This window comes from Primulina huaijiensis, chromosome 18, assembly GCF_012295235.1.
Source record: "Primulina huaijiensis isolate GDHJ02 chromosome 18, ASM1229523v2, whole genome shotgun sequence".
NCBI classification, from domain to species: domain Eukaryota; kingdom Viridiplantae; phylum Streptophyta; class Magnoliopsida; order Lamiales; family Gesneriaceae; genus Primulina; species Primulina huaijiensis.
The window spans coordinates 17,190,299-17,202,606 of NC_133323.1; the positions used below are offsets into that span (position 1 = coordinate 17,190,299).

General features: G+C 40.7%; 1 long non-coding RNA gene across 1 annotated transcript; it reads right to left on the bottom strand.

Moving 5' to 3' along the window:
* Positions 1–1,092: 1,092 nt before the first annotated feature.
* On the bottom strand, positions 1,093–11,930 carry LOC140964310 (uncharacterized). Its single transcript, XR_012172866.1, has 3 exons — positions 11,815–11,930; positions 11,688–11,720; positions 1,093–1,208 (listed from the first exon to the last, which is right to left on the bottom strand). It is a non-coding gene; the product is annotated as an uncharacterized lncRNA (long non-coding RNA).
* Between the last annotated feature and the right edge of the window lie 378 nt (positions 11,931–12,308).

Here is a 12,308-nt window from a genome sequence, read left to right on the forward strand (position 1 = left end):
AATTTGAACAATTAAAATTTACCCATTAAAGATTCAAACAATTAAAATTAAAAAAGAAACAAAAACAAAAGCAAAACAAAAAGACATTGTAGTGGACTTGTAATTACCTTAGCTTTCCTGTGGATACGATATCGGACTCACCGAATTATACTACTTGTGGACAACCTGCTCTTGGGAGTGCAACAATCAAAGTGACAATAGAGATGCCTTCTTCAAGCCATGTGGGATCTTCTTTTCAGGGAATTGCAAAGCTTCCTTTACCTGTTCTCTGCAATCATCTGCCAAATTAACTTCCAAATTGAAAGTTTATACATTGATTCCCCTTTGGACGATATATGGATGGTTTCTTTTCTGGATCAATACAAGTTGGTTTGTGATTTCCTCGGACAACTTAATACCGGAAGCGATTTGTGCTAGTTCATTGGCTTCCCAGTTCTGTTGCCTAGGTATATGATGGAAAGTGATTTCCTCTAAATCATCAGCCATCTGTGATGTGGCTATGAAATATGGGGCCAAAGACAAACTGGTGCACTTGTATTCTACTGCAACTTGTATAAGTACCAGTTTTGAATCTCCAATTACCAATATATTCTTTGCTTGCAAATCTTTGAGTATCTCCAATCCGATCACTAGTGCTTCGTATTCAGCTTGGTTGTTGGTACACGGAAGTCCAAGTTGAAGGATATAGTTGTTTTCACTCCAGTGGGGGATATAATCACCATTCTTGCACATGCAGTTCCTTCAGTGCTTGATCCATCAAACTTCAACACACATGGTTGTATTTCCACTCCATATACTTGGATCTCAACCTCTTTCGTGATTGGTTCTTTTGCACCTATATGATGAGCTAGGAAATCCGCAATTGCATGTCCTTTCATTAAATTTTTAGGATAATAAATCAAAGTGAACTCTGCTAAAGCTAATTACCTGTAGCGCCCTTACCCGAGCCACTACTAAAAAGACTAATAAATATGTAATATTAAAACTTAATAACAACAATTAAACAGCGAAAACCAAATAACTTAATCAACTTACAACCTAAACAAAAACAGACAAATAACATAAGTCTTAAACATTAATACAACGATATTGAAAACATAATTCTGAACGAGAAAATGATAAAAATCATAAAACCTCAACTGGATCACCACTGAAAACCCAACTGCTCTAGCCACTGCCCTGGTCGTCCGAACCGTCCAACCTAAGACCTGTCCCGTGGAATGGGGTGCCCAAGATGAAAACAAAGACGTGAGCGACAATCGCCCAATACGAGAATGTACGAGTATACAAACTGATATGATGCATGCGAAATGAAATACGCTCGGATATCAAGGATCAAGTCAAGAATCTCATGCTCAGTCTAGAGGCGCCTGAGTGTGTAGTCTCTGATCTGGCCTAGGCATGTTTTGGCTCCCACACTCATCATCATGACATGGACCTACAATGTCCAGGTCATCAGAGGCCGCGTGTCCCGTCGTACACTGTACCTCTCGATACCCCATCGTCCACAATACAGAATAGGGCTGAGCGGCCCCAACAAACGAGGTATATCTTAAAAGATATCAGGCTCAACATGATATGTCATACATAATATGCCAAATCAGTAAAACATGTATCATGCAACAGATAAATATGCAACATATAAGTGTGTATACTACGCTTGGATATCTCAGTCAGTACATCACGTACCTCATTAAAACAATCTGACAGAAAGCCCTTAACCTAGACAATAACAACAATATGAAATCACTATCAAACCAGATCTTGAATTACCAAACATGCTACAAAGTTCTTCCTAAAGGCTTTAGGATTATACCTGCATCCGTCGTCAGCCCGCTAATGATGTCTCAATCTTAGTGATCCCCCTTCGAGTCGACACTAGCTCTGAAACTTCTCGACACCAAAGTACCCTAGAAACTAGCTAGAAAACCTAAGATATATGGATAGAACTCTCTCTAAAAGAAGCGGTGTAGGAAACAAAAGAAATCAACTTCCATTTATAGGCTGCATCCGGACAAGTTCAGAAAATCCGAATAAATCTTATCTGCCACGTGTCAGAATCTCATTCGTCTAATTGGATTTCTTGAGATAACGTAATCTGAAGTAGATCGGGTTATCCATTTAAAATTTGGTAGATCACAACAGCTTGATCCCGAATTATCAATTCTTTAATAATACTTAATTAACAACTCTTTAATTATCTCTTAATTTGTACTTCATTCAAAATAAGGATTCGGGTCATTACATCCTCCCCTCCTTACAAAGATTTCGTCATCGAATTCAGAAATGAAGTACAATACAACTGAATAAAATACAACTCATGATTAAAAAGATACAACTCAAAACAAATGTGGATACTCTGAGCGCGTACGACTCTCCAACTCCCAAGTCGCCTCTGCAGTACCTCGGCGTTTCCATTGCACTAGAACAAGTAGAATGGTCTTGTTTCTGAGCTTTTTCTTTTTCCTACCCAGGATTAAAAACGGCTGCACGACATAAGTCAAGTCTTCTTCAAGTTGAACATCTGTCGGACCAAGACCGTGCGATTCATCTGCTACATACCATCGTAGCAACGATACATGAAAGACATTATGAATGCTGGACAGATACGGCGGCAAAGCCAATCGATATGCCAAATTTCCAACACATTCCAAGATCTCAAAAGGTCCGATGAATCTTGGGGCTAATTTTCCCTTGAGTCCAAATCTCATCACCCTGCGGAATGGTGAAACTTTAAGGAAAACTTTTTCCCCTGACTGAAACTGTAGAGGTCTCGATTGACGATCATGTGCAGTTTTAATTCTCTTCTTGATCAATTCCACTACGTCAATCGCTTGTTGCACTAATTCAGGTCCTTGCACTTGTCGTTCTCTTACTTCATCCCAAAACAATGGAGTACGACAACGTCTACCATATAATGCTTTGAACGGAGCCATACCAATGCTGTTGTGGTAGCTATTGTTATATGCAAACTCCACTAGCCGCAGATGATCATGCCATGCTGGTCCAAAATCGAAAACACAAGCATGCAACATGTCCTCGAGTGTCTGAATAGTCCTCTCAGACTGACCATCGATCTCTGGATGATAGTCAGTACTCAGACTCAATGTCGTTTCCAACGCTTTTTGAAAACTTCCCCAGAACCTTGAGGTAAAGCGTGGATCTCTGTCACTGACTATACTTGTTGGCACACCATGATATTTAAGAATCTCTTGGATGTATAGTCTTGCCATGCAATCGAAACTATATTCCCGACTATACGGAAAGAAATGTGCTGACTTAGTCAGTCGATCCACAAAAACCCAAATGACATCACAATTCTTAGAAGACAACGGTAAGTGGGTGACGAAATCCATTCACATGCTCCCACTTCTACTCAGGGATAGGAAGATTCTGAAGTAATCTTCCTGGTCGTCGATGTTCAGCTTTCACTTGTTGACAAACCAAACACTTGGCTACAAACTGGAAAACACTTTTCTTCATACCCTTCCACCAAAACTTGGTCTTCAAATTCTTATACATTTTCATGCTTCCAGGGTGGATACTCAACTTACTCCTATGAGCTTGAGATAAAATCTCGTCTCTTAATTTAGAATCTTCTAGAACTACGATTCTTTCTGACAGACACGAGGTTCCATCTGTTTGGGTCAGAAAACTGAGCTTCTTTGATTTTTGGCATACAACTTTGGTTCAAATAAAATGCTCGTTACTCGAATGTGTTCCATTCCTTTCTTATGACGGAAGTGAAATCCCAGAGAACAACAATCTTGGATTACACTTGATATGAAACTTGTCTGAAGTGCAGATAATCTCACCTTGCGACTAAGAGCATCAGCTGCAAGATTCTCTGATCCTGGATGATACTTGATTTCGCAATCATAATCCTTTAACAAATCCATCTATCTTCTTTGGCGCATATTCAACTCTGCTTGAGTGAAGATATAATTCAAACTCTTGTGATCTGTAAAAATCTCAAATCTCTCTCTGTAGAGATAATGTCGCCAGATCTTCAAAGCAAACAAAATCGCTGTCAATTCCAGATCATGAACTGGATAATTCTCTTCATGCTTCTTCAACTGTTTGGATGCATATGCAATCACATGACCATTCTGGGTTAAAACACACCCAAGTCCTCGAAGTGATGTATCAGTGTACACAATGTACCCTCTTGATCCAGATGGAAGAGCTAAAACTGGTGCAGTAGTCAAACGTTGACGCAGTTCATTGAAACTATTTTCACAATCATGTGTCCATTCGAACTGCACATTTTTACACATCAGATATGTCAATGGTTTGGCAATATGAGAAAATCCTGAGATGAATCTCCGGTAATAACCTGCCAAACCTAGAAAACTTCTTATCTCTTGAGCTGATTCTGGTCGTGCCCAATGCAACACTGCTTCGATCTTGCTAGGATCCACTGATATCCCATCTTTGGATATAACATGTCCCAAAAAGACAACTCTGTCGAGCCAAAACTCGCACTTGTTCAACTTAGCATACAGTTGGTGATTCCTTAATGTTAGCAACACAATACTTAAATGTTGTGCATGTTCTTTAAGGCTACGAGAGTATACCAGTATGTCATCAATAAAGCCAATGACAAACTTGTCAAGATACTCCTGGAATACTCGGTTCATCAAATACATAAATACTGCTGGAGCATTCGACTAGAAACTCGTAATGCACATACCTTGTTCGAAATGCAGTCTTAGGGATATCACGTTGCTGAACTCGAAGTTGATGATACCCAGACCATAAATCGATCTTCGAGTACACTGAAGTCCCTTGCAGTTGATCAAACAAATCATCGATCCATGGTAACGGATATTTATTCTTGGCTGTTACTCGGTTCAACTGTCGATAATCTATGCAAAATCGCATAGACCCATCCTTCTTTTTAACGAACAACACTGGTGCTCCCCAAGCCGAAAGGTTGCAGTCGTAGCACATCTGTCAGTACAGAGATCTCTTCAGTCAGAGATCTAGAGGTTTGGTTTAGAGGATTATCCCAAGGGCAGAGGTCCTAAGCTGTCTAATCTGATAGTCCAGTCTTCTTTGTTTGACCGAATCCGTAGAGGTCAGCCTTCAGATGAGCAATTACAGAAATGGAGACTGAAGGATGAGGCCAAGGGTAGTGTAATCTACACAGTGTCTGATGGTATTGTAAAATACAGAGGTAGAATGTGGGTGCCTAGTGTTGATTCGATCAGAGAGGATATTCTGACGGAGACACATGCATCTCTGTATTCCATTCATCCAGGAGGTACAAAGATGTATAAAGATTTGTAGATCTTGTATTGGTGACCAGGTATGAAGAGAGACATCCGCCGATTTGTGTCTGAATGTCTCACTTGTCAACAGGTGAAGGCAGAGCATCAGAGGCCAGCAGGAATTCTTAAGCCACTCCCTATCCCTGAGCGGAAATGGAAGAATATAACCATGGACTTCGTTGTTGGGTTGTCGAGGTCAGTCAGAGGATCCAATGCTATTTGGGTTATAGTGGATCGACTTACTAAGTCGGCACATTTCTTGCCAGTGAAGACGACTTTCTCCATGACGCAGTATGCAGAGCTCTATATCAGGGAGATAGTCCGATTGCACGGAATCTCAGTTTCTATCGTGTCCGACAGGGACCCGAGGTTTACATCGTCCTTTTGAAAGAGTTTGCATGCAAGCATGGAGACGAAGTTGCTATTCAGTACAGCTTTTCACCCGCAGACAGATGGCCAGTCTGAACGAGTGATTCAGGTTTTGGAGGATTTATTGCGAGCCTGTATGATCGATTTCCATGGGACTTGAGAATCGAAGCTATCTCTAGTGGAGTTTAACTACAACAACAGCTTCCAAGCATCTATAAGTATGGCTCCATACGAGGCATTGTATGGAAGGAAGTGCAGATCGCCGATTCATTGGGATGAAGTCGGAGCAGAACTTGGTCCAGAAATAGTTCAGCAGACTGCAGATGTGGTAGTCAAGATCCGAGACAGGATGAAGACCGCCCAGAGTCGTCAAAAGAGCTATGCTGATAAGAGAAGGAGAGATTTCGATTTTGCCGTAGGTGATCACGTTTTTGTTAAGATAGCACCTATGAAGAGTGTCATGAGATTTGGGAAAAGAGGCAAGCTGAATCCGAGGTTTATTGGGCCGTTTGAGATTCTGGACAGAGTTGGGACACTAGCCTATCGTGTTGCCCTTCTGCCGAATCTGGCCGGTGTACACAATGTGTTCCACGTCTCAATGCTGAGGAAGTACCTAGCTAATCCGTCGCACGTGTTGAGCTATGAACCGTTACAGTTGGCTCCAGACCTGTCATATGAGGAAAGACCTGTCCAAATCCTAGACAGGCAGGAGCGTAGACTTCAGAACAAGACGACTAAGCTAGTCAAAGTCCAGTGGCTGAATCAATCAGTGGAGGAGGCCACATGGGAGACCAAAGCGGGCTATCCGGAATTGTTTGGTAAGATTTAATTTCGAGGACGAAATTTATATAAGTGGGGGAGGAACTGTAGAGCCCAAAAATTCAGTACACGTAAAACCCATGTATCTATTTAATTGCTAGATCACTTATTTAAATTTAAATTGAGTATTAGCCATGCATGACTTATTTAAATATATTATTTTAAATTATTTATATTTATGTGATGCACGTTAAAATGTTTTTCGAGTTTCATGTTTCAGGCGATTATTTGAGGCGGGATCGATGAAAAGACCGGCGACAATTTTTGGCAAAATTTTAATGCGGTATTTTATTTTAAGTTTAGGATGGAACATTTTAAATATTTTATTTAATTTCTAGCATTTTAAAGCCTAATTTGATTATTAGGTGATTTTGTGACTAAAAGTTTCAAAGAATTTTCACTTGTACATTTTTTTTTTAAAATTAAGGGATTTTTTTATTTCTAGTTAAGGGAGGGTTATGTTTTAATTAGTTGTTAATTGGGTAATTAAGAAAATCAATTCCCTTAATTACTATCCTAACACACGCACACACAGTTTCACACACACACACATACACGTATATCACACACACACACATATCTTTGTATCCCATTTTCATCTTTTGAAAAGAAAACCTAGGGTTCCTGATCTAGAGAGCAGCCGGCCCTTCCTTTTCAGATTCCAGCATTTTTTCGTTGAATTTGTTGCAAAAAAATCGAACCACTAATCGCCCTAGATCAAGCCTCGCACTCGTTCCGCTTCAGTATCGCCGGTTCGGTAAAATTTTCATAACAAAAGGCGCGTATATTTTATTTTTACTGCTTCAATCATATCATAGTATGTATTGCGATGTTTTTATGCGTAAAAATCCATGTGTGACGTGCAAAGTTTGAGCAGAAACAGGTTGGATCGATTTTTGAAACGTTTTTGGATCAAAAATTTTGTAATTTACTGTTCTTTTAAAAACTGCGAATTTTTAGTCGTGTTTATGGGAAAGCTTTCAACATAAAAATCATAGAAATTTTTGATACATTCGATTTGATATAAAATTTGAAATATTTGGATAAAAATTGAGTGATTTATGATCATTTTGGTAGGACTGCTCAAACTGCATTTTTCTGAAAAATGTGTTATTGACGTATTCTTGAAGTGTTTGAGTTGCAGGCTTCGTGGGACATCGCTAGGCCATCACTACTACGTTTATACTCGATATGGTATGTGTTTAGGTGCCATTTGAGGTTTCGTTTTGAGTCGAGGATGGCTTGGAAAGTAATAGAAACCTTAGGAAGATTAATGGTGTCGAATTTTGGTTTGTTGTGTCGTTGGTTGTTGGTTGTCACCCTTGGGAACATTTTGATGGTTTGCACGGGTTGAAGTCTGTACTTAATACCCTAGGATGTGTCTCGAGGTATCGGTTCACGGTTGGGTTGATCGAATTAGGGAGATGAAGACACAAGTACATGAATTTCCGTTGGTTTTCTCTCACAGTGAGTACACGGACCAAGGCACGAGGTCCGTGCCTTTGTTCTCCCAAAATGTCGATTCCAGTGTGTACACGGACCCAATCCCGGACCCAGACATGGGGTCCGTGCCCTTGTTTCTTCCGAAGTGTCATCTTACAGTACAAACACGGACCACTGCACGGACCTAGGCACGGGGTCCGTGCCTTTCCTTTTCTTCACAACAAATTTTACAGAGCCTACACGGACCCAGAGCCGGACCTGGGCACGGGGTCCGTGTACTTCACCTTTTTGGAAAAACTTATTGAATGCTTTGAGGTTCGATGTCTCAGTTTAGTGCGATGATCAACATGGTCGAGTCACGGGAACTTTAGAACGTCCTAAGGAAATTGTTTGAGCTTGTGTGTAAGCATGGTTATTACGTCTAAGCTATGAAAGTTAAGTATTTAAACTCATGTTAGTACGTTGCAGCAGTGGCCCCAAGCGAGATCCAACGAATCCATCAACGCCAAGTAAGTATGTTGACGTGCAAAAAGAAAATATTTTAAGTTTTGAGGTATGTTAAATGTCTTGTGACCAAATTATGAATGGGTTGGGAAGTCGGTGAACGTGGCCGAGGACCTCTCCACCGCGTTAAAGCATGAACGAGTTTAGATCAGGATTGGAAAGCGGTAAAGCATGACCATGGACCAATCCACCCGTTAAAGCATAAACCGGGATCTCATGTAAGTGATAGTGGATTTTCCCTGCCAGCCCAGTACTGTGGTTTAGTCTGATCAGGCGTATTATGTATGAATCACTTGCTTTGAAACATGCCTCTACGAAAAATTATGTTATGTATGACCAAATATGTAAGATGCAAGTATGTTTACGAAGGTTTTATGACCATGGCACGTCTATGTTACGCTATTATGTTCAAGTTCCAAGTACGTTCATGTTATCAAGTTCAAGTTCATGTTTCTAGTATGTACGTCCTATTTTGAAGATGCATGTGGTTTTATTATGTAGTACTTGCTACCTTCCAGTGTATACGTGTTGAGTCTTTAGACTCACTAGACTTGATCGATGCAGGTAAGGATGACATTGAGGAGACGAGGGGTGGGGACCAAGGAGCAGACTTAGACTGAGCAGGAGGCTAGACCCGAGGACCGCCCAGTTTTAAGAGTTTATGAAATGTTCAAAATACTCTGATTTATGTTACTGATCATGAGATTTTAAACAAATACTATTGGCAAACTATATTTTGGGATATTTGGTTGCAACTATGTTGAGATGAACAGTTGTTTTATCAAATTTTGAAGGAAATCCAGGAATTTCATCGGGGAAAACATCATGAAATTCATCGACTACTGGAATGTTCTTCACATCGATTTCATCCTTTGATACGTCAACAGCATAAATGAGGTATCCTTCTCCTCCTTTCGCTAAAGCCCGTTGTGCCTTTACAGCAGACACTACTGGCATTGGAGGTCGAGCTCCCTCACCGAAGAAAAATCAATTCTCGTCTCTTTCTGAACAAAACTGAACGAGACGTTGATAACAATCTACCGTTGCTCTATACTTAGTCAATAAGTCGTTTCCCATAATACAATCGAAATCTTCCATGGCCAATATCATCAAATTGGCAAATAAATATTTTCCTTCAAACTCTAACAAACAGTCTACTACAAGTCGCTTAGCTAAAACCTCTTGTCCCATCGGTGTAGACACCGACATCAAAACATCTAATGATACGTAGGGTAGTTTATGCTTCTTAACAAACATTGATGCTATGAATGAATGCGATGCCCCAGTATCAATTAATGCATATGAAGGAATACCACATAAAAAAAAATTACCTGCAATGATTCTCCCGTTTTGCTCCTCAGCTTGTTCTTGGTTTAGGGCAAACACTTGCCCTTGAACTCGTGGACGTTGCTGAGATCCTTGTGATATTCCACCACGACGAGAACCTTGAGCAGGAAATCCTTTCTCTTGCACAGTGGCCTCAGACTGTTTTCCACTGTAAGACCCTGCCATAGAACCTCCGCCTACACTCTGATTCTCCAAATTAGGGCATCCCTCTTCATGTGACCAAAACCACCATAGTTGAAACAAGAACATGTCACTCTTCGACAATTCTCCGTCTGGTGATTGCCTCCACATTGCAGCTTTTTCCTACCAAAGCTGTGCACCCCTCCAGAACCGGAAGAAGAAGAAGAAGATGCAGACTTCTTGAAATACTGACCCCTCGGTCCAACGAACTAGAACTTTTACTAGCTTGCATAGCCTTCCTCCTAGCAATACTGATCTCTGCTTGACGACAACAATTCACTAATCCTTCATACGAAGTAGGATCGTCACAGACTGAAACCCGATCAAAAATCTCTTGGTTCAAACCATTCAAATAGTAAGAATATTTTGCTGCAGAATTCTCACTAATGTGAGGAGCGTACGGCAACAGATCCGTAAAAAGCTTTTGGTAATCCTCAATGTTCGAATCTTCTTGCTTAATGGTCAACAGCTCCATCTCCTTCGCCTGACGAAGAGCTGGCGGAAAGTGATGATTAATGAAGGCCTGACGGAAACGTTCCCAACGAATCCGCCCATGCTGCTGAACTCGAATGGCAGAAACAAGTTTCCACCGTTTCCGAGCTTTTCCTTGAATCATGAAATCGGCTACCTCCATCTTCTCATCCTCGTCATAGTGCAGCACTCGAAAACATTGCTCCATGATATCGACCCAAGCTTCAACAACATCTGCATTCTCATCTCCGGTCAAAGGTGGAGGTCCAATCATCATGAAATCCATAATGTTGACACGGTTCCTACATATCCTTTCATCATGATCTCTGTGACGCCTTCCGTCACGATCTCTACGACGATGTTCTCGGCCAGCCTCATCGTCGCTATAACAGCCATGTCCCACACTTCCGTCACTGCTTTCATCTCCTGACATCTGAAAGGAAACCAAAATCAACCTCTAAATCCTCAAAACAATATTACTAATGTCCCAAAAATCTTTGCATGCTCTGATACCACCAAATGTAGCACCCTTACCCGAACCACTACTAAACAGACTAATAAGCATGTAGCATTAAAACTTAAAAACAACAATTAAACAGCGGAAACCAAATAACTTAATCATCTTACAACCCAAACGAAAACAGAACAAATAACATCAGTCTTAAACATTAATACAACGATATTGAAAACATAATTCTGAACGAGAAAACGATAAACCACATAAAACTCCACTGGATCACCACCGAAAACCCAACTGCTCTAGCGACTGCCCTGGTCGTCCGAACCGTCCAACCTAAGACCTGCCCCGTGGAATGGGGTGCCCTAGATGAAAACAAGGACGTGAGCAACAATCGCCTAATACAAAAATGTACGAGTATACAAACTGATATGATGCATGCGAAATGCAATATGTTCGGATATCAAGGATCAAGTCAAGAATCTCATGCTCAGTCTATAGGCACCTGAGTGTGAAGTCTCTGATCTGCCCTAGGCGTGTTTTGGTTCCCACACTCATCATCAAGACGTGGACCTACAATGTCGAGGTCATCAGAGCCCGTGGATCCCGTCGGACACTGTAGCTCTCGATGTCCCATCGTCCACAATACAGAATAGGGCTGAGAGGCCTCAACAAACGAGGTATATCTCAAAAGATATCAGGCTCAACATGATATGTCATGCATAATATGCCAAAGCACTAAAACCTGTATCATGCAAAAGATAAATATACAGCATATAAGTGTGTATACTATGCTTGGATATCTCAGTCAGTACATCACGTACCTCACTAAAACAATCTGACAGAAAGCTCTTAACCTAGACAATACCAACAATATAAAGTCACTATCAAACCAGATCCTGAATTACCAAACATGCTACAAAGTTCTTCCTAAAAGCTTTAGGATTATACCTGCGTACGTCTTCAGCCCGCTGATGATGTCTCGATCTCAGTTCACCGATCTCCTCTCGAGTCGACACTAGCTCCGAAACTTCCTGACACCAAAGTACCCTAGAAACTGGCTAGAAAACCTAAGGTACATGGCTAGAACTCTCTCTGAAAGAAGCGGTGTTGGAAACAAAAGAAATCAACTTCCATTTATAGGCTGCATCAGGACTAGTTCAGAAAATCCGAATAAATCTTATCTGCCACGTGTCAGAATCTCATTCGTCTAATTGGATTTCTAGGGATAATGTAATCTGAAGTAGATCGGGTTATCCATTTAAAATTTGGTAGATCCCAACAGCTTGAGCCCGAATTATCAATTCCTTAATAATACTTAATTAACAACTCTTTAATTATCTCTTAATTTGTACTTCATTCAAAATAAAGATTCAGGTCATTACATTACCACTTCCCTATTCTGCCTAACAAAACTAGCCTACTAAGCATATATTTAATCAATA